Below are 25421 nucleotides of genomic sequence, written 5' to 3' on the forward strand. Positions count from 1 at the left end.
GTTTTATGTGACACAGGAGCCTTCATGAGGAAATGAAGACCTGAGAAATGGTTAAACCAGTGTTTTTATACTCGGTTTGGTGAAGAGTGGACAGATGTGACAGGACAAAGGTGAGACCAAGTCAGCTCTGCCAAGAAAGCAGCACTAAGTGAAACACTGGGTTCGGGGGGATTTTAGCTGTTTGAGGATGCTTGGAAACTACAAAGCATGTGCACAGCTTCTTCCCCAGAGAGGTTCAACCACTGTCTGGCCCACTGGGGTCCCTATGCTCAGCTCTGACTCCTTCAGCCCATCGATCACCCCGTCCCTCTGCAGGCTAGGCTGCTGGGGCTGGAAGAAGTTAGAAGATTGAGGAAAGCCAAGACCATGGCCGACACCTGTGTAGAATCCTGAATAACCTGAGTTCCTTAAGTTTTCTCTCTTACCAAAAAGGGGGATCTGGAAGGTGTGCATTTTTTCTTTCTGTGACGGATTCAATTATAATAGTATCTTCAATTTCGAGAAATAACCGCCATGTTTATGGCCAGTGCCTCACATGATGGGTGAGATGGTAGTGGGGATACAGTTGGAGCCTAAATTGAGTTTATTTCTGGGATTTGGAGCTTTCTGGGCAAGTCTAGAATCCTGGGAACAGGACCTCCAGGAGTCTATTTGCGTGTGGAAGTAAGAACTTCTCCTGAGACATAAAGAGTCAGGACAAGCTGTGCCCAGGTTTACGGCCTCCGCCGTCAGGGTGGAAGGGTGGCGTTGAGAACAGAGCGGTGCCCGGACCTCCTCAATCCTCTGGATATCTGCAGCCTCGGCAGAGAGTGGGAGCTGTTAGTGAAAGACAAAATAAAATGAGAAGAACTGTTTTCACACAGAAACCTCTGATGGGAGCAGGAGAGTTGGCCTCCCCTGGCCGAGTGTGGATTCCGTCACACCCGAGGATGGGTATGGCGGGTTCACGGCGTCAGCACGCTCAGCAGCAGCGGGAGGTGAAGCAGCCCCACTGAATGGTCTGGAAACAGGGGTGGGAGTGCTCTCTGGTAGGACCTCGGTCACTGGTGCAGGCGAAGGACTCACTCATGAGCGAATGTGCAACTTCGAGGGTGCAGGAGGTCCCCCACAGGGGGCCAGCGCCAGAAAACTGCAGCTCGTAGGTCAGTGGTCCTGGGTGGCACAGCCGGGCAGAGCGCTTGTGCAGGTGTACTGTCCCGTGTCCCATTGTGAGGGCCGTGATGGAGGGAGTCACACCAGAGACACGTTCAAGTCAGACTCTGAAGGTTGAGGCTGGCTCCTGAGAACAGGTGATCCTGCACGTCGGCCCGAAGGACAAGTGGGAGCAGTTAAGGAAAAAGGTCAGCAGGAGCCTTCTGGGCAGAAGGAAGAGGTGGTGCCGGCGGAGGCAAGAGGCAGGATGTGAGCAGGCCTGTAGGTGGCTTGGTCAGGGCAGAGCTGCGCCACCCGTGGGAGGGTGGAGCCGGGAGGTGACATGAGAGGGAGGTGACTACCTAGTGGTCAAGTTCGGAAGGGCCTCGGGGGGCAGGCTAGGGAGGTTCATCTTGAAGCTGAGGTGGGAATTCTGGGTTGGGGAAGTGACATGATTAAATTCCCTTTAGAGAACCTCCAGCAGTGGTTGGGGACAGACTCGGGCTGGAGATGTGGACAGTTGTTGGGAGGTTCTTCTAGCAAGTGCAGCAAGAATTAGGAGAGCCTGAGCCAGCCCTGCTGGCCTAGTGGTTAAAGTTTGGGGCACTCCGCTTTGGTGGCCCAGGTGTCTTTCCCTGTCATGGCACCACGCCACCCATCTGTCAGTAGCCATGCTGTGGCAGCAGCTCACACAGAAGAACTAGGCCTGACAACTAGGATATACAAACATGCACTGGGGTTTTGGGGAAGAAAAAAAAAGAGAAAGATTGGAAACAGATGTTAGCTCAGGGCAAATCTTTAAAAAATAAAAATAAAAAAGAATTATGAGAGCCAGAACAAAGAAATGCAACATTGCAGTGCTTCTCCAGAGAAGGTCAGGCTGTCAGGAGGCAGCGCAGTGTCCTCAAGTGTAAGGGACATTGGGACGTTCTGGGAAAATGTAGGCTTTCCTTGGAGGTGGACAGACTTGGGTTCAAATCCCAAGGCCTCCACTTACTGACAAGTGCCCTCAGTAGGGTACATGTGCAGCTGTGGGCGTCTACGTTTGTTCACTGATAAAATGGGGACGATGTGCAGCACCCCTGGTGCTGTGGTCGGATGACACATGGGGTGTGCGCAGAGTTGCTCGCAAGCAGATTGGACGTATGAGGCCTTGTCCTGCTCTGCTCACAGGGCGCATACCAACCCCTGCAGCCTGTGGTTACCTGGGTCCACACGCTAATCATTATTTTATACCAATTCCCTCCCCGTCTCGTCTCATGTAAAGATCATTATGGAGACGTGCTCTCCCAAGAAGCTCAGGACAGAGGCTGAAGCAACCAACAGCTGCCATGTCCCCTCGTGATTTTTACGCCTGTGTGAACATAAATGTGATAAATCAGAGAGATACGTCTTCCCCAAATGTGCTTTTTAGTAACCCCTTTCTAAGACCTATCATGATTTTAAAGAAGATGAAAGTATGAAAAAAATGTTGTATTTGAAACAAAAGGAAGCATCTGAAAATTCTTGGAGATAGAGCATACCGTCTGACTCTTTTGGTATATTTAGCCAGGTATAACAATTTCTCACAGATTACACCAGCGGCCTCATTTCGTATTCACGAACTTGATGGAGATAGAGATGCTGCTGACGATGGAATGAGGAGCCTCTCAGTTCTAAAGAGTCCAATGCTGAATTCTTATAAAAATATTCTGAGTTGTTGGTGATGGAGGAACATGAAAGAATAACAACTGCACTTCGAGCACTGGAGAAAAGTGTCAGACACCCTGGAGGGCTTGTTAAAACATGGCAGTTTCTGAGTCACCAGGGCTGGTCTGGGGCCCGGGGATTTGCATTTCTAACAAGTCCCCAGGTGATGCTGTGTTAGCTGGGGCTGCCATAACAAAATACCACAAACTGGGGATTTTAAACATTGGAATTTTATTTTCTCACAGTTCTAGATGCTGGGAAGTCCCAGATTGAGGTGCTGGCTGACTTAGTTGCTGGTGAGGACTCTTTTTCTGGTTTGCAGACAGCTGCCTTCTTGCTGCGTCTGCACGTGGTGGAGGAGAGAAGTGTGTGCGTGAGCAAGCTCTCTGGAGTTTCCTCTTATGAAGGCACTAATCCCATTGTGAGGGCCAACCCTTATAACCTAATCTAACCACTGTTACCTCCCAAAGGCCCCATCTCCAAATACCATCACTTTGGGGGTTAGAGCTTCAACACGTGAATTTGGGGAGGGACACACATTCGGTCCACAACATCCCACTCCAGGATCCCCCAAATTCATGTCCTTCTTGCATGAAAAATACCTTCATTCCATCCCAATAGCGCCCAAAAGTTTTGACTCATTCCAGCATCAACTCTAAGGTCTAAGGTCCAAAGTCTTATTTAAATATTATCTAAATCAGGTGAGACAACCTGAGGCAGAATTTCTCTCCAACTGAACCTGTGAAACCAGACAAGTTATGTGCTTCCAAAGTACAGCGGTGGGACAGGCACAGGACAGACGTCCCCAGTGCAAAAGGAGGAACTGTGAGGAGGAAAGAGACAGTGGGTCCAAGCCAGTCCCAAAGCTAGCAAGACAAATTCCATGAGGTCTTAAGGCTTGGGAATAATCCTCTTTGGTTTGGTGCTCTGCCCCCAGGCCCACTGGGGCGGCAGAGTCATCCCCTGTGGCCCCACTGGGCGCCACCCCCACCACTCTCTGAGAGGGCCTGGAACCAGGAGGAAGCAGCCTCGGGCCTCGGCCTGTGGTGGGAGTAGCAGACTGACAGCTCTGAATTGCCTTCAGGGCATTCCTCCCTCTTCTTGAGGAATCAAGATGTTTGCAGCCCAAGAGCTCTATTCCTGTGGTCTGGTCCTGTAGAATCCCAGAAGTCTGACAATCTTCTGTCGTTCTGTCCATTTTTTCTGTTCCCTTTAGTCCCAGTTGGCAGTGTTTCTGCTGGTTTATCCCATCTCTCTTCCTGACTTCTGTGGAGATGGCTGTTAAGTCCATGAGTTGCACCGTGATCTCCATCAAATGATTGTTCAGTTACACCTTGAGTGTTCTTTTCAGAACAAGCTTTCTCATTTTTTGCCATATGGATAGGCTCAGAATTTTCCAAATCTCGAAGTTCTGGTTACTTTTTGCTTAATAATTCCTTCCTCACCTCAACTCATCTCTCCACTTGCACTTTACTGTGTGCAGTCAGGAAGAATCATGCTGCTCCTTCAACACTTTGCTTAGAAATCTCCCCGGCTAAGTATCCACTTTCATCACTCGTGGGTTCTACCTTCCGCAAAAATCTAGAACACAGTCCAGCCCGATGCTTTGCCACTTTATACCGAGGATCGCCTTTCTTCCTCTTTCCAGTCATCTGTTCCTCATTTGTCTCTGATCTCACCAGAATGGCCGTTACCATCCATGTTTCTACCAACTTTCTGTTCACAGGAATTCAACATACGAATTTTGGAGGGACACAGACATTCAGTCCATAACAATGCTGCTGGTCTGGGGACCACACTGAGTCACAGAGCTTGGTCACTGAACATTTTATCTTACAGACTTCCTAGGTGGCACTAAATAGTCCTATAACTCTAAGAATATTATCAGGAAACCACAGGCTGCTCCAAGCTTTCCAAGCCGTGTTACTCTTAGACCTGGCTGTGTCGAGTCCTGCTTTGTGCCCATTCTAGCCCTTCTCTGGCCTCGCCCCTCCCCATGAGCAAGGAGTCCATGAAGCCAAGGGACGTGCCACCCTGGAGCCTGTGTCTTTTTCCACACTCGTTCCTTGGGGTTCCTAGGGGTTCCTAGGATGCTGGAATTCTTTGTCCAAAAGGCCCTGAGCCCATTTCTTGAGTCTTTTCCCAGGATGTAGGGCATAGGCTGAGAAAGGGGGCAGGTCTGGAGAAGGACAGACATGAAATTCTGAGGATCCTAAGAATTCTACCTTTGAACATGATCTTCCACATCATCAAGAAGGTGCATTTGTCAGGACAGAGGACGGAACATTTTTAAACCTCTTTTCTTTCAGCTGATCTATAAACTTTAAGTATCTATATAAATGGTACAGGGGTATCATTTTGTACCTTTGTCCTGGGCTCCACAACTGTTATGGCAGACTGAACACAACTAATAATAAAATAGTCAGGAACGGTTACCCAAGGTCTCTAACTTATAAAACACTACTGTATCTTTATATGCTCCATTAAGATTATTTGTTCTATTTCTGTGAAAATGCCATTGGAATTTTGATAGAGATTGCATTGAATCTGTAGATTGCTTTGGGTAATATGAACATTTTAACTATGTTAATTCCTCCAATCCATGAACATGGATATCTTTCCATTTAGTTTGTCTTCTTCAATTTCTTTCATCAATGTTTTATAGTTTTCAGTGTACAGATCTGTCATCTCCTAGGTTAAGTTTCTTTCTAGGTATTTTATTCTTTTTAATGCTGTTGTAAATGGGATTGTTTCCTTAATTTCTTGTTCAGATAGTTCTTTGTTAGTGTATAGAAACACAACTGATTTTTGTACGTTGATTTTGTACCTTGCAACTTTACTGAGTTTATTAGTTCTAACAGTTTTTTGGTTCAGTCCTTCGGGTTTTTGTATATAAGATCATGCCGTCTGCAAACAGAGATAATTTTACTTCTTCCTTTCCATCAGGCCCCAACTCTTGTCTTAAGAAAGCATAGGCAAAACAAGTTAATTTAAAATTGGGGGAAACTAAATATAACTCCCAGTTTGGTCAAATCCTTCTTACCCACTTAGTTCAGGAACATCTGTTTTCTGCCTGTGTGTCCGGGCTGGCACTGATTTCTCTACATTTTTTTCTCTTTCCCCATCCAGGATGTTCTAGACCCAACAGATATATCTTTTCCCAGCCCCTCAGTTCTTGTACTAACTGTACATCAGTCGTGATACGTGCAAACCATGGCTGAGGGTATAATTTTACCCCAAACGACAAACATCTGTGCTGAACTCTCATTCCACCTGGAACTGAAACTTAATCTTGGATAATGCTGGGCTCGTCACTTCTGAGATTTTCTCGGGTGGATTCAGGTCTCCCCCTTTCTCCCTAGGATCTCATCTGGATTCTGTGGGTGTGGATGGTGGGGTGGTTTACTTGGGTGGCTCTGTGGGTGGAACTGGGGCATTGTGTCCTTGGCTGTGTCAGCTGTGGGTGTGAACCATCTTTGTTCTAGTCAGCATTTATCGTCAGCATCCACCAAGGGGCCAACTGTCTCCCATTGCCTCCAGTCAATACTGTCCTGTTCTCCTTAACACTGACAGGAGACTCTCGTGGGCCTGCCTCTTCTGCACCAGGTAAGTGTCACATGGGAAAAACCTGTGCTCCAGGGGAAGGCGTGTAGGAAGTGTCACTTTGGCTGCCCAGCCCATTTCCTCTACCCCCATTCTTTGGCACCTGCTGCTCCACGACCCATAAGTGGTGGGCAGAGCCCCTGGTGCTGACGGGATCCCACTCATTTCTCCTCCAGGAACACAGGGGTTCACAGGTCGGCAGGGTGTGTGATTAGTTCTGGTGGGGGGCTGTGAATGGAACAGCATGTGACCTCTGGGCCAGGCATTTAATGGCCAAGTGAGCAGCCACAGGAGCAGCGGGGCCTCTCAGCCCGCGTCCCCTAGGTGGTTGATGCAGAGCCCTCGCTGCCCTGCCTTTCTCATGTAACGTGAGCGAGAAGTGAACGTTGGTGGCGTTGTGCCTCCAGGATGCGAGCGGTTGTGACTGCAGCGTCCCTTCTCTCCTCACCAACACGACGGCACGGGGATTTCTGCAGGGCTCCAGAGAGAAAAGGCCGTCCTGCCGCTTCCATGCTAGTTGCTGAGAATTCCATACAGACATGCACCCCATCCTTCGGCTTCACCCAGGGCGTGTGGCCCCAGGGTCGTGTAATCGTGGGTCCTCTGTTGGCAGTGTTACTTCTTCCTAACTTCCTTCATTGCCTTCTCTCTGATTGTGTGACTGTTCGGGCTGATGGAGATTTCCTGTGCTAATGAATTAGCATCAGTTCGTGTGCTCTTCTACGCAGACCAGAGAGAGAACTATTATGCTAGATTCACTGTTAGTACACAATACCTGGTTAAATAAGAGTTAATCAGCTTTGACAGTTATGGAGGAATTTGGGGGTCATGCGAGTAATATCTTAAAGAAAAAAACCCACTAGAAGTCAAGAAATTAAGAAATACAGAAGGAAACCAGCACCGAGTCATTGTTTGTGGCTGGTTGTATTTGGCTTTTTCTTACCTGGTGACTTTTCAGGCTCGTGCGAGAGGCATGGGTTTCTCCCTGCTTCTAGAGATGAAGAAACTGAGGCTCAGAAAGTTGCCTAAAGTTGAATATTTTATAAGTGGCAGAATCAGGATCTAAACCAGAGCCCTTTTAACTCCAAAGGCCGAGCTGTAAACACCAGCTGACGGAAAAGTCAAATCAGAAAATCCTTTTGAAGCCACAGGCAGGTAAGCAATCTCACAGAGTCAATGACAAGTGACGGCTGATGTAATGCACTTCATGTTATTCCAACACGTCTATGAAGGAAATAACTTAAATGCAGACAATAAACAGAAAAGCAACTTGGCTTTTGGTATTTTAACCATCATTTTAGATCAAAAGCCGGAATACTATGCCTATATTGCTGAGATTTCTTGGAGAATTATTTTATTCTAATCAAATGGCATGTTGATTAATGTCATCAGAATGAAGAAAACTAAATAATCCTAGCACATAGTAGTTTCAATAAATACCTATTGATTAAGTAAAAAAGTTCTGATAATATGAGTTTTTTTAAAAAAGACACTAAAATATAGACACAATAGATTTAACAAATATATTTGATAGAATAGTTGAATTGAGAATAACCATTAATAAGTAGAAGAAATGTTTTATAATGTATCCCAAAATATTATGTGTCTTTAGATCATTCTGAAATAGAACGAAGTTAGTCCTTAATATCAATTTGAGAGTCAAATGTAGAGAGAATGAGAAGAGAGAAGAGACACACGCTACTGTCGTGAAGAGGGATTTATTTCAGTGGAGTATTTATTAACATAAATAAACAAGTCTCAGCCCAGCAAACTAATCCTCGAGGACGCTCTCTTTTTACTCTGATTTGTTCGGTGCTTTTGCAGTGAAACAATCTAACAACACGAGTGCTTTATTCTTAAGGCTACTTCCGACTGTTGAATTATTGATGTAGTCTAGGAGTCACACAGTTTCCGTGGCACCGGCCATTCGCGTCAATGAAAAATGAGATGAGGCTGTTATTGTAATTCAGTATTTCATTTCTTTGCAATGTATATAAAATTTCTGAACCCGTGACTGGGGTCATAGTAATATTTCTAGGAATAACTTCTGAAAAAGACACGAGAATTTATGGTACTTGAATGCCTTCCTACTTGGGAGAAAATAATTCCTATTGATGTAACTGCTCAAGCGAGTGAAACGTTAGGAGTGACCTCTTGATCTTGTCATTCCAGGTGAGGATCGAGATGCTTGTCACCATTCAGTTTCAGATATGACTTTTCCTCTTTGCCCCTTGGCCACTGTCTTCTTCATTATCAAAATTTATAGGAAATAATTTTGGGGAAAATGACTCCATTTTATCTTACAAACAAACCAACTGAAACCCAAAACGTTCTGCACACGGAACAAGGTGCATTAACTGCTCAGTAAGAATATTATTTTGTGTGGGTGGCAAAGAATCTCTGTCGGTCAGCAAAGAAGGACAGCTCGGGTCAGGGCTGGGCAGACAGAGGTCACTGCTCAAGGGTGGTGGAGTCACGTCAGAAACAGCCGCAGCCCCGCTGCCTGCCTGATTAGGTTGCCCGTGGACTTTCCATTTAGCATATTGAATCCCTATTATGAGCAAACGGCTGTGTTTGATGTGTGTCTGTGTCAGCAGGAGAGGGTGATTGGGGTCGAGGGAAAATCTTCTGGGTTGGTAAATGGCGTCATCTAGTCCCATACTGTTGATGTGCTGCTGAGGAAGCTGAGGTCCTCGGAGATTAATTGACCTCCCTCCAGGTCAACTGCTGCTGGGATGGGCAAAGCTGGGCTGGCACACAGCTTCCTGAATTTCAGCTCATTTCTATTTCCACTCCATGACCGTCTCCCCAGATGTCTGCTTCTTGCTTACTTTGCGCAGTAACCAGATGGCTCCTCCCTACCTCTCATTTACATGAACGGCCGTAGCACCTTGGACCTTAGCCATCTGTATTCTTTGCAGGAATGAACTTGCCTCTCTCCAGTCTTCCCCCAAATGGAGAGCATTTGGATACTCAGCTACAAGAAGGGTTCATGTGGGCAGGATGGCTGCACTTCACATGGGTGGTTACGGATGTTAAGTGTCTTGCTCCCCTCCTGGGTAGGGCACAGACCTGGGGCAGCGAGCATGGCTGGTTTTCCAGGCTAAGAAGTAGGGAGTGGGCTTGGCTGAGGCCAGGAGGGTAAGAAGCAGGGAGCCGAGGGTGAAAGTGTCTCTGGAACCAAACTGTCTGGATGAAGCCTCACCACCACAGGGCCGGGCAGGCTGAGTGAGGGCCTGGGCCACCTGGTCCTCCTCACCCGACCCTCCATGCTCTCCTAGTGGCAGAGGGCCTGGCTGGAGGAGTGCCATGACGGGAGCGGACTCTGCCCACTCCGGGTCTTTGTGGTGGGTGAGGAGAAGGCCATCATTGAGTGAGTTGGGCTCCGGCTGGAGGAATCGCATGTTTAGGACACATTTGGGGCCCTTTGGGAAAACGGCTTCCAAATTTTTCCTAAAAACAAACAAAAAAACCCCTAAAAAAACAACTCTTACAGTTGTTTCCAGTATTTTCAGTGCCAAAGAAGACTTACCCCAGAAAACATGCCAATTCCATCGAGTTTGAGTTTGTAAATACTTTGCTGTCATCTAGTCCCATACTCTGGATGTGCTGCTGAGGAAGCCGAGGTCCTCAGAGGTTAATTGACCTCCCTCCAGGTCAACTGCTGCTGAGATGGGCAAGGCTGGGCTGGCACACAGCCTCTTGAATTTCATAATAATGAAATTGCTATTTGACTTATCGTCACTGCATCTGAGGGTCACTTCTGACTGAACCTCAGACAACCCTGAGTGTGCCAGTGATGACGTGTTTTAGAAACAGGTGTTATACTTTGCTTTAAGTGGAAAATCTCTCTTAATCTACCCAAATTTTTCAAAGAGAGCCAGAAATGATTCAAAAATTGAAAGGCTACAACAGTCATTAACTTCTATTGCTTTTGAAGATCCCCTTCAAAACCTGTGCTTAAGAAGTTCTTCCAGAAGCTCAGGAGAGTGGGGAGAAGTATTTCCAGTGTGCAGTTGAAGAGTGTTCTCAGGTGTACACATGGGGGTGCGCCTCAAAACGTACTGATAGAATAGAACTGTGAAATTTTTACTGTGGATTCACATCAATAAACATACAAAAGAAGCAGATGGGAAAAGTACTTGCTGCTAAACATGCAAAACTTAGGATTTAAAGATGGGAATATTTATATATTTTTTATATTTAAGAATATGGAGAAAAAGACCATAATATTGCACTTGGATTACCTGGTCCCAGTTCTGTACCAGTAAAATGTATGTATTCTCATCTGTAAAAAAGAATTTAAAATAGAGGCAGAAATAATGACCCCGAAAAACCACGTATTAAGTGCAAAAAAACCCCCCAAACACCCCAACCCCGAACAGCAAGAGGCTGTGATTTGAGTGGATTTAGTAAGTGAAAAGATTCAATACTGAAAATAATTATATTTATAGATAGCATCTGGAACAAACAATTAACATGTTCACCAGTGAGTGACTGCAAAGATTGATACAGCTTGATCAAAAAGGAAGAAAAATTGGCCTTTGGCCCCATCAGAATGGTAAGCCAGATCCCTTCCTTTCTATAATTGAAGCCATTTACTTCTTTCTCGTGGACTATCCTCTGGTTTATTAACATAGAAGTACAAAGGACAATATGACAAACCTTTGTTTTTCTCTTCTTTTATGAACTAGCTGATAGAGAATGCCAAATGTTCTGGAAAAAGGGAAATGAGGGAATGTATCCATCAATTTATAAGAAGTCACCATGTCCTTTTGTTTTATCAAGATGAATATATTTATAATTGTTCTTTTTTATTCTTTATTGATTAAACAAACAGAAAATAATTATGGATCATATATGCTGATTTATGCATTTTACCTCAGTTTTGTTTTTTTTAAACAAGGTAATTGTATAAGTAAGGTACAATACCTAGCGGAATTTTTCAGATGGAGTTGACTGAGAAAACTAATTTCAAAGATTGTGTTCTGAAATTTGGGATCTTCTAATTTCAATTCTATATTTTAACATAATGATATATTATCTGAAAACAGAGTGAACGGTCTGGGATGTGGGGCATCGTTCCTGATCAGACGGCAAAATAACCTGACCTATATTCTGGGGAAGACGTGGAGCCGGGAGGTCCTCCCTCGGAGCAGAGATGGTGAGGACCACCTGAGTTGGGGACGGCGACTGGGTCTCTGTACCAGAGGCGGGGCCGGGATAGTGAGGCTGGTGGAGAGGGCAGCCTGGAGTGGAGGTGCCACGAGCAGGGGGAGCCTGGGGGGTTCTTGCTGTGTCCCACGTTTCCCTGAGTGGAGCGCTGCCTTCCCAAAGCCACTGTGAAAGGATGACGGCAGGGCCAGCCCCTGAGCTGGAGGACACAGGACAGTACCCAGCACTGTGGTCTGGCTGCCAGCCCCTGAGCTGGACCCTGACTGTTTCCTCCTTGCCCTGCTCTCCCCTTTGAGAACTGAATTATCACTGAGGCAGCTATTGAGAAAGAGCAGAGCTGGGGTGGAGGCCTGGGGGTTCCTTGAGAGACAGCATCACGTGAGGAGGGTGTCGAGAGGGGGTGGATAAAGTGGGTAATGACTGAGCCTAGACTGACAAAAAGGAGAGCAAAATTAAAAAAAAAAATCAAAGACAAAGAAACTAGTCTAATGACCCTAGAGAAGAAGTGTTTCAAGAGCAACACTGGACACACAGTACCAAAGGGAGGGAACTTCAAAAGGTCAAATGTGAGGGCCGGCTCGGTGGTGTAGTGGTTAAGGTCACGTGCTCCACTTCGGTGGTCTGGGGTTTGCAGGTTCAGATCCCAGGCATGGACCTACACACCACTCATCAAGCCGTGCAGTGGAGGCGTCCCAAATACAAAATAGAGGAAGATAGGCACGGATATTAGCTCAGGGATAATCTTCCTCAAGCAAAAAGAGCAAGATTGGCCACAAATGTTAGCTCATGGTCAAGCTTCCTCACACACACACACACACACAAATCAAATGTGAGTATGAAATAAAGATATTCTTGGTCACACAAGGCCTCAAAAGTATCTGCTTTGAAAACACTGTTGAAAGAATTACATACCCTGGAAGAAGAAAAATAAACCCAAAACTCTAGGAGATATAGGAAATAAATAAATACTAAAAAGTATTGTCTGAAAAAACAGTATCAAGTAACATATATTTATTTACATGGGAAAAAAATCTACACATTCAGAACTAAAGCTGAAGATGGTATCGTATTGCACGCACATATGACATCATAGCACGCATATGACACAGCACACGTATGCACATATACGGTACTCACAAGTGCATGGCGTTCACAACTTCAAGCAGCCCCTCCTATACGAGTCTGGGCTGCCCGCCGTGTGTAATCAGGGAACATGGCAGAGGAGACACTGTGACTTTTGAGGCCAGGTCAGAGGAAGCCCTGCAGCTTCTGCTTTGATCTCTTGGAATACCCACTCTGGTGAAAATGAGCAGCCATGTGAGAAGTTTGAAACCCTGAGAATGCCCCGGGGAGACTGTCCAAGCTAGCGAGTGACATGGAGAAGCCGCATGGAAGCAAGTCCAAGGCTATTTCGATCATCTCAGCTGCAGCACCAGATGTGCCACTGAAGGAACCATCTTGGCTGTCTAGCCCAGCTGAGCCTTCAGACAACTCCAGCCCCAGCCGTCATCCGACTGTAATTGCATTAGAGACCCCAGGCGAGAACTGCTCATCTAAGTCTGGCCAACATCTAGAACCATAAGAGATAATAATAATAATAAGTTGTTGTAAGTCACAAAATGTTGGGGTGCTTCATTACAAAGCAAAAAATAATGGAAACAATTGAGTGGTAGATTGATTGCAAAAATGACCCTGATTATCCATCCTTCCCTGTGTCTGCCCTTCGCAATGTGAATTTACAGCTCATTTAATCAAGAGGTGGAGTCTATTTCCCCATCCATTGAATCTGCATTGGCTTTGTGACTTGCTTTGGCCATTAGAATGTGGCCAAAAGTGACACTGTGTCAGTTCTGAGCCAAAGCTTCCGGAAGCCTTCCATGCCCTCTTTCTTGGAATTCTGCTACCGCCATGAAAACAAGTCGAGGCCAGTGTGTTGGAAGGTTGTAGAACGTGTCGAGCAGAGATGAGTCAGCTCAGTTATCCCAGACGAGGCCCCAGACATACAAGGGGGCCCAGCCAAGAGATTCAAAGCCATTGACCTGACCTGCAGCTGACCTCAAATGCATGAGTGAGCCCCACCAAGCCCAGCTCAGGTCAGGAGAACTGCCCGGCCAATTCATAGACTTGTGAGAAAAATGAATGTTGTTGGATGCCAATGAGATTTTGTGTTTATTACATAGTGTTCTTGTGGTAATAGATAACTAAAGCAGATGGAAAGAAAAAAATCCATTACAAATTCAGAGCTAAAGCTATGATAATACCATAGATGGTAATAAAGAGATCAGAAGGATATAAGAACGTGTTAAGATACTTGTTGGTCAGGACCTAGATAGGCAAGTCTTTCACAAGACTTCTCAAAGAAAAATAGAACATGCAAATAAACAAAATATGCCATGAAAGGAGGAAATAATTATACATAAAAGAGATTTTAAAACAAAATTATAAGCAACTATCACTTTGAATTTAAACATAGAAATCCCACATGGACCAATAACCATTAAAGAAATTGAAATGAAAATTATCTTCCTAACCAAGAAAAACTCTTGTTGCAAATAACAGAATCTGCTCAAGAAAGTTTAAGCAAAAAGGGATTTTTAAAGGGTATAAATTACTCAGACAATTTTTGGAAAGCCTGGTGAAACAGTCTCTAGGCTGGACTTTCAGGAAGAACTCCCCAAAACTGCACGGCAGAACCAAGTTAGCGAGGGACCTACTGTTGCTACTGTAGTCAAAGAAGGCGGGATTGAGGAGCCACCAACATGACTGTGAGCTCCAGAATCGTGCTGTGTTTGCCTCCATCTAGGCAGAATTCATAGCTTCTCTCCAAGTGACTTGGTTCTGAATCAAAACCTAGTGTGCATGCATTGGATTGAAGGAACACAAGTGATACCTGGCACTCTAGCTGCAAAGAAATCTTAGAAATGTGTTTTTCAGCTTTCTAACCTCTGTATGCTGGTATAAAGTTCAACAACCTGTTGAGTGGGCAAATCTGTAGCATCTCTCACCCTTGACTTGTTGAGCAGAATATATAAATATTAATATTAAGAAATGGATGGGAAACAATAAACAGAAGTATAGATCTTAATAAGTTAGGGATAATCAAGAGAAGACTAAAAAGAGAATGTGTAACTTTCAAACTGTCAGAAAAACGTATTGAATTATCCAATGGAAGTTAGGAATGGAGGAACCCTCCCCCCTAAATATATGATTAATTGAAAACATGATAATTGAAAACATGATATAAGATTAGAAAAAAAATTCTGATATAACAGTAATTATAATAAATGTAAATGGGCTAAATCAATAAAAAAGACTCAGATTGGAAGAAATATGTTTTCTACAAGAGAAATATTTAAAACAAAACTCTGTAGAAAGGAAACTGAAAATTAATGAAAGCAGTGCATGTCAAGATTTGTTGCATAGAGCTAAATCAATTTGTAGAGAAAAATTTATAGCTTCGATCTATATGAAAGAAAATAAAGTATTTTATTTAAGAAGATAGGAAAAGTTACACCAAACAAAAACCAAAGAAAAATGAAGAGAAGAAATATAAATATTAGAGCAAAAATAATACAGAGCAATAAAAATAGACAATAACAAATAGAAAACTTTCAAAATAATAGTTTTTAAAATTACTAAGAAGATTAGACACATCTCTGATGATTAATCAAGGACAAAAGGAAATATGCAAATAAAACAGTCAATGAAAAAAGTATAATTACAAATAAAAGAGATTTTGAAATAAAATTATAAGCAACTATCACTCTCAGATTTAAACGTACAAATTACAAATGGACCAAAGGCTACTGAAGGAATTGAAATGGACGTTATCCTACCTTCAAAGAAAAAAATCTCAACCTAGTTATTTATTTATTTATTTTTGGTGAGGAAGATTAGCCCTGAGCTAACATCTGTTGCCAATCCTTCTCTTTTTGCTGAGGAAGATTGGCCCTGGGCTAACATCCGTGTCCATCTTCCTCTGCTTTATGTGTGGGATGCTTGCCACAGCATGGCTTGATAAACGGTACATAGGTCTGCACCCGGGATCCAAACCTGCAAACACTGGGCTGCCAAAGCGGAGTGTGTGAACTTAAACACTACGCCACAGGACCAGCCGCATCAACCTAGTTATTTTAATGGATGGGTTCTCACAAAATTTCAAGGAGCAAATAATTCTCATCCAAGTAAATTGTTCCAGAAAATAGAAAAGACTAAAAGCATTTTTGAGGCTAGCATAACCTTGATTCCTAAAATAGAGTTAGTAAAACAAAAGAAAAAGTTAAGTGCATTTAATTTATGCCAGAGATAGAAAATTCCTATGTAAAATATTTGATAATGAGAGCCAATCATATATTATAGAAATATAATATGATCTAGTAGTATTTACCCCTGGAATGCAAGACTAACTTAAAATCAGAGGATCTATCATTGAAACCCACCACATTAGTAGATAGAAAGCATTTGATAAGTTTAACATCTGTTGGTGGAAAAATAGTACCTTACAGTAAACTAAGACATGAAGGAAACTCCCTTAACTTGATAAATTTTACGTACAAAAACTCTAGAGAAAACATCATATTTAACGGAGAAACTTTAAATACGCTCCCTTTTAAATGAGGAATAAAAGAAGGATGTGGCGTATCAGCACTGCTGACTGTCCTACAAATAACTGATGGTCCCGGCTGATGCAGAAAGACAAGGAATGGAAATGAGAGCTAGAAGGGTTGGAAGGGAGAGCAAACTTGTCAGTATTTGCAGATGATATAACCGTCCTCATAGAAAACAGCACAATAAACAAACTCTCAGTTTAATAGAGTTCAGAAGTTTGCTAGTTAAAGAGAAACTTAGAAAAGTCTACCATAAGCAATAATTTACTAGAAAATGCCATAGAAAAAGACACTGTTTATAATAACAACAAAAATTATAGTTAGAATAACCTACAAAGAATGCAGAAAATTGTTATGATAAAAAATTGAAAAACCCTACAAAACACATATAATAAGACCTGAATAATTGGAGAGCTGTAATATGTTCACGACAGGATGACAATGTTGTAAAGATATAAATTGTCCCCAAGTTAATTCATAAATTTAATACAATTCTATAGAAATTTCTTGTAATGTTGGAGTGGAGATTTTCTTAAACATGATGCTAAATTTGCAAAAATAAGGTGAAAAGATGGTAGATTTAATTATGTCCAAATTAAGGATTTCTAGTTAATGAAGAACACCATAGGCAAATTTAACAGGAGAGGATGAACTTGGAGAAGATATATATTGCACATTAACAAGGGATTAATATCTAAGATATACAATGCACAAATCAATATGCAGAAGAAGATGGTCAAAAGCAATGAGTGAGAATCCACAGGAGAAATCAATGGGTAACACCTATGTGAAGAGATGCCCAATTTCAGTGGTAATCAGAGAAATGCAAATGAAAACAGTAAGAAGACCCACTTCACCACCATCAGATTGGGAAAAGGTGGACAGTGGGTAACATCAAGGGTGGGCAGACAGGGATTCTCCCTGCACCTCTTGCAGCTGTGGAGGACGGCCTCTGCAGGGCGGTGTGGCTGTCCTTGGTGACAGCAGTGGGTGCAGATAACGGATGCTATGTGGCAGTCAGAGGTGGCGGTATTGTATCTGTGTAGATGTAGCTTGCTCCTGGACACTGAGAGACAGACGTAGCTCAACACTGTTTCTACAAACTGAAATCGCATTCACACTCCTTTCCAAGACGTATTTAGACCCAAGGACACGTATTAAACACATTAGAATTAATGCTCTGGGGCAGGGGGAGGAGAAGTAAGGGCATGGGTGGGTTATGACGGGAAAATGCAGATACAAAACAAGAGGAGGGCTTGGGATGCGTTTGTGATGACAGAACCCGAAACTGAAGAACACTACTCAACACTCCACCCGAAGTCCACAAGGAGAACAAGAAAGCGAAGGGGGGAGCGTGCACCACAAGTCCTTGAGGCGGCGGGTGGCCGCCTAGAGAGACCCTGAAGCAGCAGGGCCAGCGTCCCGCGTCCTTTCAGGGCCTGGCGGCAGGGTGTGAGCCAAGAGGGAGCTCGGGGCTGAGCCTGTTCCACCTGGCGTCAGCATATCCCAGGCTCAGACCTGATCGTCAGGTTCTCTCTGTGAGCCGTGTGCTCTTGTGAGTGACCTATGGCGTGGGAATACTTGATACTGAAGACAAAGAACCGCTCGGTGAGTGCTCACTGCCGTGGCAGGTGTCTTAGTCAGTCTGGGCTGCTGTAACAAAGTACTACTGGCTGGGCGGCTTATAAACAACACAAGTTTAATTCTCACAGTTCTGGAGGCTGAAAGTCCATGATGAGGCCGCTTGGATGGTCAGGTTCTGGAGAGAGCCCTCTTTGAGGTTACAGACTGCCGACTTCTCGATGTATCCTCACAGGTCAGAGAAGGAGCGAGCTCTCTCCTGACTCATAAGGGCGCTCATCCCATTCAGAGGCTCGACCTTCATGACCTCATCTACCCCTAATTACCTCCCAACGGCCCCTCTCCCGACATCATCACTTTGTGGGTAGGGTTTCAACATCTGACACAAGTGTCCAGTCTAGAACACAGGGTATATGGACTCCGTGGCAAAATGTCACAGGGTGGTTTGTAGAGGGCATGCCAAGCCTCTCTTTCCAAAAAAGAGCTCTGTGAGGAGCAGAAGGCCCAGACGCACCCCTCTCCCCAGGACCATGGCAGAATTTACTGGGCTGTCCTCTTACTCATCCACCATTTTGGAGTGGTTCCTCTCCACACCAGAGCAGCATGTCCAGAGACTGCATGCAGGGATGAGGTGGGCATCTGCCGTGGCCCAGAGCTTTGCGAAGGCCTGGTGTCCAATCATAAATTAGCCCCTAAGGGGGCATGAGAACATCCCCATAATTTGTTCTGACAAAAGCTGGTTTAAACATTTCCAGGTCATTTGTGCTCAGTGTGGCTCAATTAGACGCACCCAAACCCCCAGGCATCTGGCTTGTTGTATTTTTGGAGAGCAAACCAGGACAAGAGAGAAAGTCACCAAGGCAACTCCATGTGGCTGGGAGACAGGAGGTCACGCACACTGGACTCCCCGCCGCCCGGCTTCGGGACGGACACCATTCATGCCCCATTTGATGAGGTCACCTTGTGGGGTTCTTTTAGATGGGCACATATATTCCAAAAGAACGTGGATTTACTTATTTCTTCTTAACATAGACTTCAAAGTGCCATTATTAATACAAGCACTTCTATAAAGATGTCAGATCTCATTTTTTAAAATTGCAGATCTCAAATTTGTGCTGTCTCTGCTATTTCATATTCAGAAGCATTGTGTGATTCATTATGCAGCACACGTCACTGGATTCCTTAGGGTTCCATATATTCCAGCAACTTCTCATGGTTTGCATAAACATCATTCCTGGCTTGCAGTAAATGAAACAGTTTAGTCATTTTAAATGCAGAGTAGTCCCCACTCGTTACATTTTCTCTTTCCTCAGTGTATTTATCTTCCAGAAAAGAGGCACGTAGAGCTTTTAAAATTTGTTTTGCTTTTAAGCTAGTGGTGTCATTATTTTTCTTTTAAAACAACTTGTTTAGGGTTTAGGATCATTTTCCCCCGTGACGTTAGTTTTAAATTGGCTTTTTGTCTTGCACTGTTTTCCTGAAGACTCTTTGGCCGTAATGGGGATGGCTGAACAAAGCTAATGAGCTGGGTGCATTTTTCCCCTATTTACTTCTTTGGAACAGCTTTATACCTGCTTAATGCTCCAGAGCATACGAGCTACTGAAGTATTTTCCAAATTGTCTTCAGGTTTGAATTACCTAGCAAAGTTCTGTACACGTTTTTAAAGGGAGATTAAAACCAACAGCAACAACCACAGTGATGGCCCTTGAACATCAAGTTAACAAAGGGAATAAATCAGGTCAGTGTCTGACTGCACACCGTTTGGTAAAGACCAGCTTCCGCTCTGTGGAAGTGCTAAAGCTGTTCTCTGTGCATTTCCCTTCCTGTCCTTTGAGCATCTGCACAGATAGCTCAGTGGCTGTGTATAGAGCTGCTGTATATAGAGCTGTACCCTGCGCAGGTGCAGGGAAACGCAGCACTTATTAGTCCAGTTGACCATTGAATAAAGTGTCATGGGACTTTTCCAAGATTAAAGGATGGCTCTGAAGCCAGAGTTGGAAGTTACTGATTTTGTTTTCCTTGCAACAAGATGAACATTTTAGGACTCCAAGTCAAAGGATTTTCTTGTCCCTTTCTTCGCTATCAAATACAGAGCTAAGAAATATTCTTATATGTCTGCCTTCCAGCTTTCTGCCACAGTGGGATTTAAAGACCTGAATAGTCGTGGAAGCCTCTGTGGCAGAGCTTTCCTGGGGATGGACTACAGCAGAAAGCTTCTGCTCATAGTTCCCAAGACCTCGGCAGAAATGAGGTGCCTGTTCCAGTAGAAAATAGGAGTAATGGGGCGTGGTCTGATCCTTTTCTAGACCTTCTTCAGAGCAGGAAGGTCGGGTTCCTTGTGTCTGTCAGTAATAGTTCTCCTGACTCAGTCAGGACGGTGGAGGCGGGTGCTCTCTCTCCTCCGGAAGCGCTGTAGAGACAAGTCAGCACAGCTTCTAATGGGGCTTTGAGCAAGCTGTTCGGCAGGCGTTACATTTTCTCTTTCCTCAGTGTATTTATCTTCCGGAAAAGAGGCACGTAGAGCTCCTTATAACTTGCTTACAAACAATGGTTACAGTCTATTAACTTCCTTTTGTTCCCCGAGGAAGAGAAAAATAATTACACAGTCACGTTAGATTGTCCTAGGATTTCTGAGGGTCCCTTCTAACATTCTGCCCTTAATTTATCAGTTGGTAACTGATATCTGAGACATTCTCTGATGCATAAAATAGCCTCTTCTTTGATCTGTTAAGGCTAAATAAAGATGGATAGTTAATAATTATCTGCCCTGATGACAGTGTAAGAACAATAAGACAGTACTCCCAAGTCCAAGAAATGCAGAATTTCCATGCAAGGGTATTTTCGTCTCAGCAGTCTGGAGACTACCATTTACAGATTTCAGATAGTCACAGATTTGTTCAACGTATTTGGCTTATTGTTGCTTCCATTCAATTTTCAACTTTAGGATTATTTATCTTGTATTATCTTTTTTTTTTTCCCTCCCTGAGAAAGATTAGCCCTGAGCTGACATCTGTGCCAGTCTTCCTCTATTTTGTATGTGGGTCACTGCCATAGCATGGCTGATGAGTGGTGTAGGTCCTCGCCCAGGATCCGAACCTGGGAACCTGGGCCACCAAAGCGGAGCGTGATGAACTTAACCACTACATCACGGGACCAGCCTCTGTATTCTCTTCTTTTATTGAAGTATAATTTACATACAATGTTATACTAGTTTCAGGTGTACAATATAGTGATTCAACATTTATATACACTATGAAATGATCACCACAACAAGTCTAGCAACATCTGTCACTGTACAAAGTTATCACCATATTATTGACTGTATTCCCTATGCCATACATTACATCCCTGTGACTTATTTATTTATAACTGGAAGTTTGATTAAGAGGTCTTAATCCCCTTCACCTATTTAGCTCATCCCCTCACACTCCTCCCCTCTGGTGACCAGCAGTTTGTTCTCTGTATCTATGAAGTTGTTTCTGTTTTGTTTTGTTTGTTCATTTGCTTTGTTTTTTAGATTCTACATATAAGTGAAATCATACGATATTTGTCTTTGTCTGATTTATTTCACTTAGTATAATCCCTCTAGATCCATCCATGTTGTCATAAATGGCAAGGTTTTATTCTTTTTTATGGCTAATATTCCACTGTGTATATATACCACAAATTCTTTATCTATTCATCTGTCAAAGGACACTTAGCTTGCTTCCATGTCTTGGCTATTGTAAATAATGCTGCAATGAACATAGGGGTGCATATATCTTTTTGAATTAGCATTTTTGTTTTCTTTGGATAAAGAAGTGGAATTGCTGGATCATATGGTACTTTTATTTTTGAGTTTTTGAGGAACCTCCTAACTGTTTTCCATAGTGGCTGCACCAATTTACATTCCCACCAACACTGCACGAGTGTCCATTTCTCCACATCCTTGCCAACACTTGTTATTTCTTATCTTTTTAGTAACAGCCATTCTGACAGGGGTGAGGTGGTATCTCATTGTGGTTTTGATTTGCATTTCCCTGATCATGAGGGATGTTGAGCATCTTTTCATGTATCTGTTGGCCATCTGTATGTCTCCTTTGGAAAAATATCTATTCAAGTCCTCTGCCCATTTTTTAATTGGATCGTTTGTTTTTTTGATATTGAGTTGTATGAGTTCTTTATACATTTTGGATATTAATTCCTTATTGAATATATCATTTGCAACTATCTTCTCCCATTCAGTAGGTTGCCTTTTCATTTTGTTGATGGTTTCCTTAAAAAGCGTGAAAGCTTTTTAGTTTGATGTAGTCCCATTTGTTTATTTTTGCTTTTGTTGCCTTTACCTGAGGAGACAGATCCACAAAAATATTGCTAAGACCAATGTGCCTATGTTTTCTTCTAGAAGTTTTATGGTTTCAGATCTTACATTTAAGTCTTTAATCCATTGTGAATTTATTTTTATATATGGTGTAAGAAAGTGGTCCAGTTTCATTCTTTTACATGTGGCTGTCCAGTTTTCCCAACACCATTTATTGAAGAGACTGTCTTCCCCATTGTATGTTCGTGTCTCCTTTGTTGTAGATTAATTGACCATGTAAGTGTGGGTTTATTTCTGGGCTCTTTAGTCTGTTCCATTGATCTATGTGTCTCTTTTTGTGCCAGTACCATAGAGTATTGATTACTAAAGCTTTGTAGTATAGTTTGAAATCAGGGAGTGTGATACCTCCAGGTTTTTTCTTCTTGCTCAAGATTACTTTGGCTATTCGGGGTCTTTTGTGGTTTCATACAAATTTTAAGATTATTTGTTCTAGTTCTGTGAAACATGCCATTGGAGTTTTGATAGGGATTGCATTGAAATTGTAGATTGCTTTGGGTAGTATGGCCACTTGAACAATGTTAATTCTTCTAATCCATGAGCATGGTGTATCATTCTATTTATTTGTGTCACCTTCAATTTCTTTCATCAATATCTTGTAGTTGTCAGAGTACAGGTCTTTTACCTCCTTGGTTAAATTTATTCCTAGGTATTTTATTCTTTTTGATGCAATTGTAAATGGGATTGTTTTCTTAATTTCTCTTTCTGATTGTTCGTTATTAGTGCATAGAATTGCAACAGATTTCTGTATATGGATTTTGTATCCTGCAACTTTACTGAATTCATTTATTGATTCCAATATTTTTTTGGTACAGTCTTTAGGATTTTCTATATATAGTATTGTGTCATGCAAATAGTGACAGTTTTACTTCTTTCTTTCCAATTTGGATGTCTTTTATTTCTTTTTCTTGTCTGATTGCTGTGGCTAAGACTTCCAATATTATGTTTAAATGTGGTGAGAATGGGATCCTTGTCTTGTTCCTGATCTTAAAGGAAATGCTTTCAGCTTTTCACCATTGAGTATGTTAGCTGTGGGTATGTCATATATGGCCTTTATTATTTTGAGGTACTTCCCTTATATACTCATTCTATTGAGAATTCTTATCATAAATGAATGTCGAATCTTGTTAAATGCTTTTTCTGCATCTATCGAGATGATCATGATTGTTAGCTTTCATTTTGTTAAGGTGGTGTATCCTGTTGATTGATTTGCAGATGTTGAACCATCCTTGCATCCCTGGAATAAATCCCACTTGATCATGATATTTGGTCCTTTTAACATATTGTTGTATTTGCTTCCCTAATATTTTGTTGAGGATTTTTGGATCTATGTTCATTAGGGATATTGGCCTATAATTTTCTTTCTTTGTGTCTTTGTCTGGTTTTGGTATCAGACAGAATGAGTTTGGAATCATTCCTTCCTCTTCAATTTTTTGGAAGTTTGAGAAGGATAGGTATTAACTCTTCTTTAAATGTTTGGTAGAATTCACCCGTGAAGCCATCTGGTCCTGGACTTTTGTTTGTTGGGAGGTTTTTGATTACTGATTCAATTTCGTTACTAGTAATCAGTCTGTTCAGATTTTCTATTTCTTCCTTATTCAATCTTGGAAGAATGTGTGCTTCTAGGAATTTACTCATTTCTTCTGGATTCTCTAATTTGTTGGTGTATAATTGTTTGTAGTAATCTCTTATGATCCTTTGTATTTCTGTGGTTTCGATTGTAACATCTCCTCTGTTTCTGATTTTCTTTGTTTGGGCGCTCTCTTTTTCTTAATGAGTCTGGCTAAAGGTTTGTCAATTTTGTTTATCTTTTCAAAGAACCAGCTCTTAGTTTCATTGACTTTTTTTCTATTTTTTTAGTCTCTATTTCATTTATTTTCACTTTGATCTTTATTTTCTTCCTTCTGCTAACTTTGGTCTTTGTTTGTTCTTCTTTTTCTCATACTTTTAGGTGTAAGGTTAAATTGTTTATTTGAGATATTTCTTGTTTCCTGAGATGGGCCTGTATCACTATGAACTTCCCCCTGAGAACTGTTTTTGCTGCATCCCATACATTTTGGAGTATTGTGTCTCCATTTTCCTCTGTCTCAAGTTATTTTTGGTATTCTCTTTGATTTCTTTGTTGACCCATTTGTTGTTTAGTAGCATATTGTTTAGTCTCCATGTGTTTGTGTTTTTTCCAGTTTTCTTCTTGTAATTTATTTCTAGTTTTATACTGTTCTGGTTGGAAAAGATACTTGATATGATTTCAGTCTTCTCAAATTTATTGAGACTTGTTTTGTGGCCTATTATGTGATCTGTCCTGGAGAATGTTCCATGGGCACTGGAAAAGAATGTGTATTCTGCAGTTTTCTGATGGAATGTTCTGTATATGTCTATTAAGTCCATCTGGTCTAAGGTGTCATTTACAGCCAATGTTCCCTTGTTTTTTTCTGTCTGGATGATCTATCCATTGATATAAGTGGGGTTAAAGTCCCTACTATTATTTTTTACTGTCAGTTTCTCAGTTTATGTCTGTTATTATTTGCTTTATGTATTTAGGTGCTCTTATGTTGAGTGCACAGATATGTATAGGTGTTATGTTCTTTTATTGGATTGTCCTCTGTATCACTATGTAACGTCCTTCTTTGTCTTTTGTTACAGCCTTTGTTTTGGAGTTTACTTTGTCTAATATAAATATTGGTACTTTCTTTTCATTTCCATTTGCATGGAGTGTCTTTTTCCATCCCCTCACTTTCAGTCTGTGTGTCTTTAGGTCTGAAGTGAGTGTCTTGTAGGCGCACACCGAGGAATCTTTATTTTATCCATTCAGCCACCTAAATATTTTGATTGCAGCGTTTAGTCCTTTTACATTTAAAGTAATTATTGATACTATGTACTTACTGCCACGTTGTTAATTGTCTTCTGGATGTTTCTGTAGTTCTTCTCTGTTCCTTTCTTCTCTTGCTCTCTTCCCTTGTAATTTGATGACTTCATTTAGTGTTACGTTTGGGTTCCTTTCTTTTTATTGGTTGTGTATCTATTATGGGTTTTTGGTTTGTTGTTACCATGAGGTTCATATACAGCATCCTATATGTATAGTAGTCTATTTTAAGTAGATGGTTGCTTGAGTTTGAGCGCATTCTAAAAGCACTAAGTTTTTATTCCATTCCCCCCTGCACTTTATGTTTTTGACGTTATAGTTTACATTTTTTTATTTTGTGTATTCTTTAACTAATTATTATAGATTTAGATGATTTTACTACTTTTGTCTTTGAACCTTCAAGCTAGCTATATA

At 42.3% G+C, this 25421-nt stretch overlaps 1 pseudogene; it reads left to right on the forward strand.

Moving 5' to 3' along the window:
* The first annotated feature begins 1075 nt into the window (after window positions 1-1075).
* Window positions 1076-25421, forward strand: part of LOC131411333 (tRNA-uridine aminocarboxypropyltransferase 1-like) — a 61189-nt pseudogene continuing 36843 nt past the window's right edge.

The sequence above is a fragment of the Diceros bicornis genome, chromosome 2 (assembly GCF_020826845.1).
Source record: "Diceros bicornis minor isolate mBicDic1 chromosome 2, mDicBic1.mat.cur, whole genome shotgun sequence".
Taxonomy (NCBI): domain Eukaryota; kingdom Metazoa; phylum Chordata; class Mammalia; order Perissodactyla; family Rhinocerotidae; genus Diceros; species Diceros bicornis.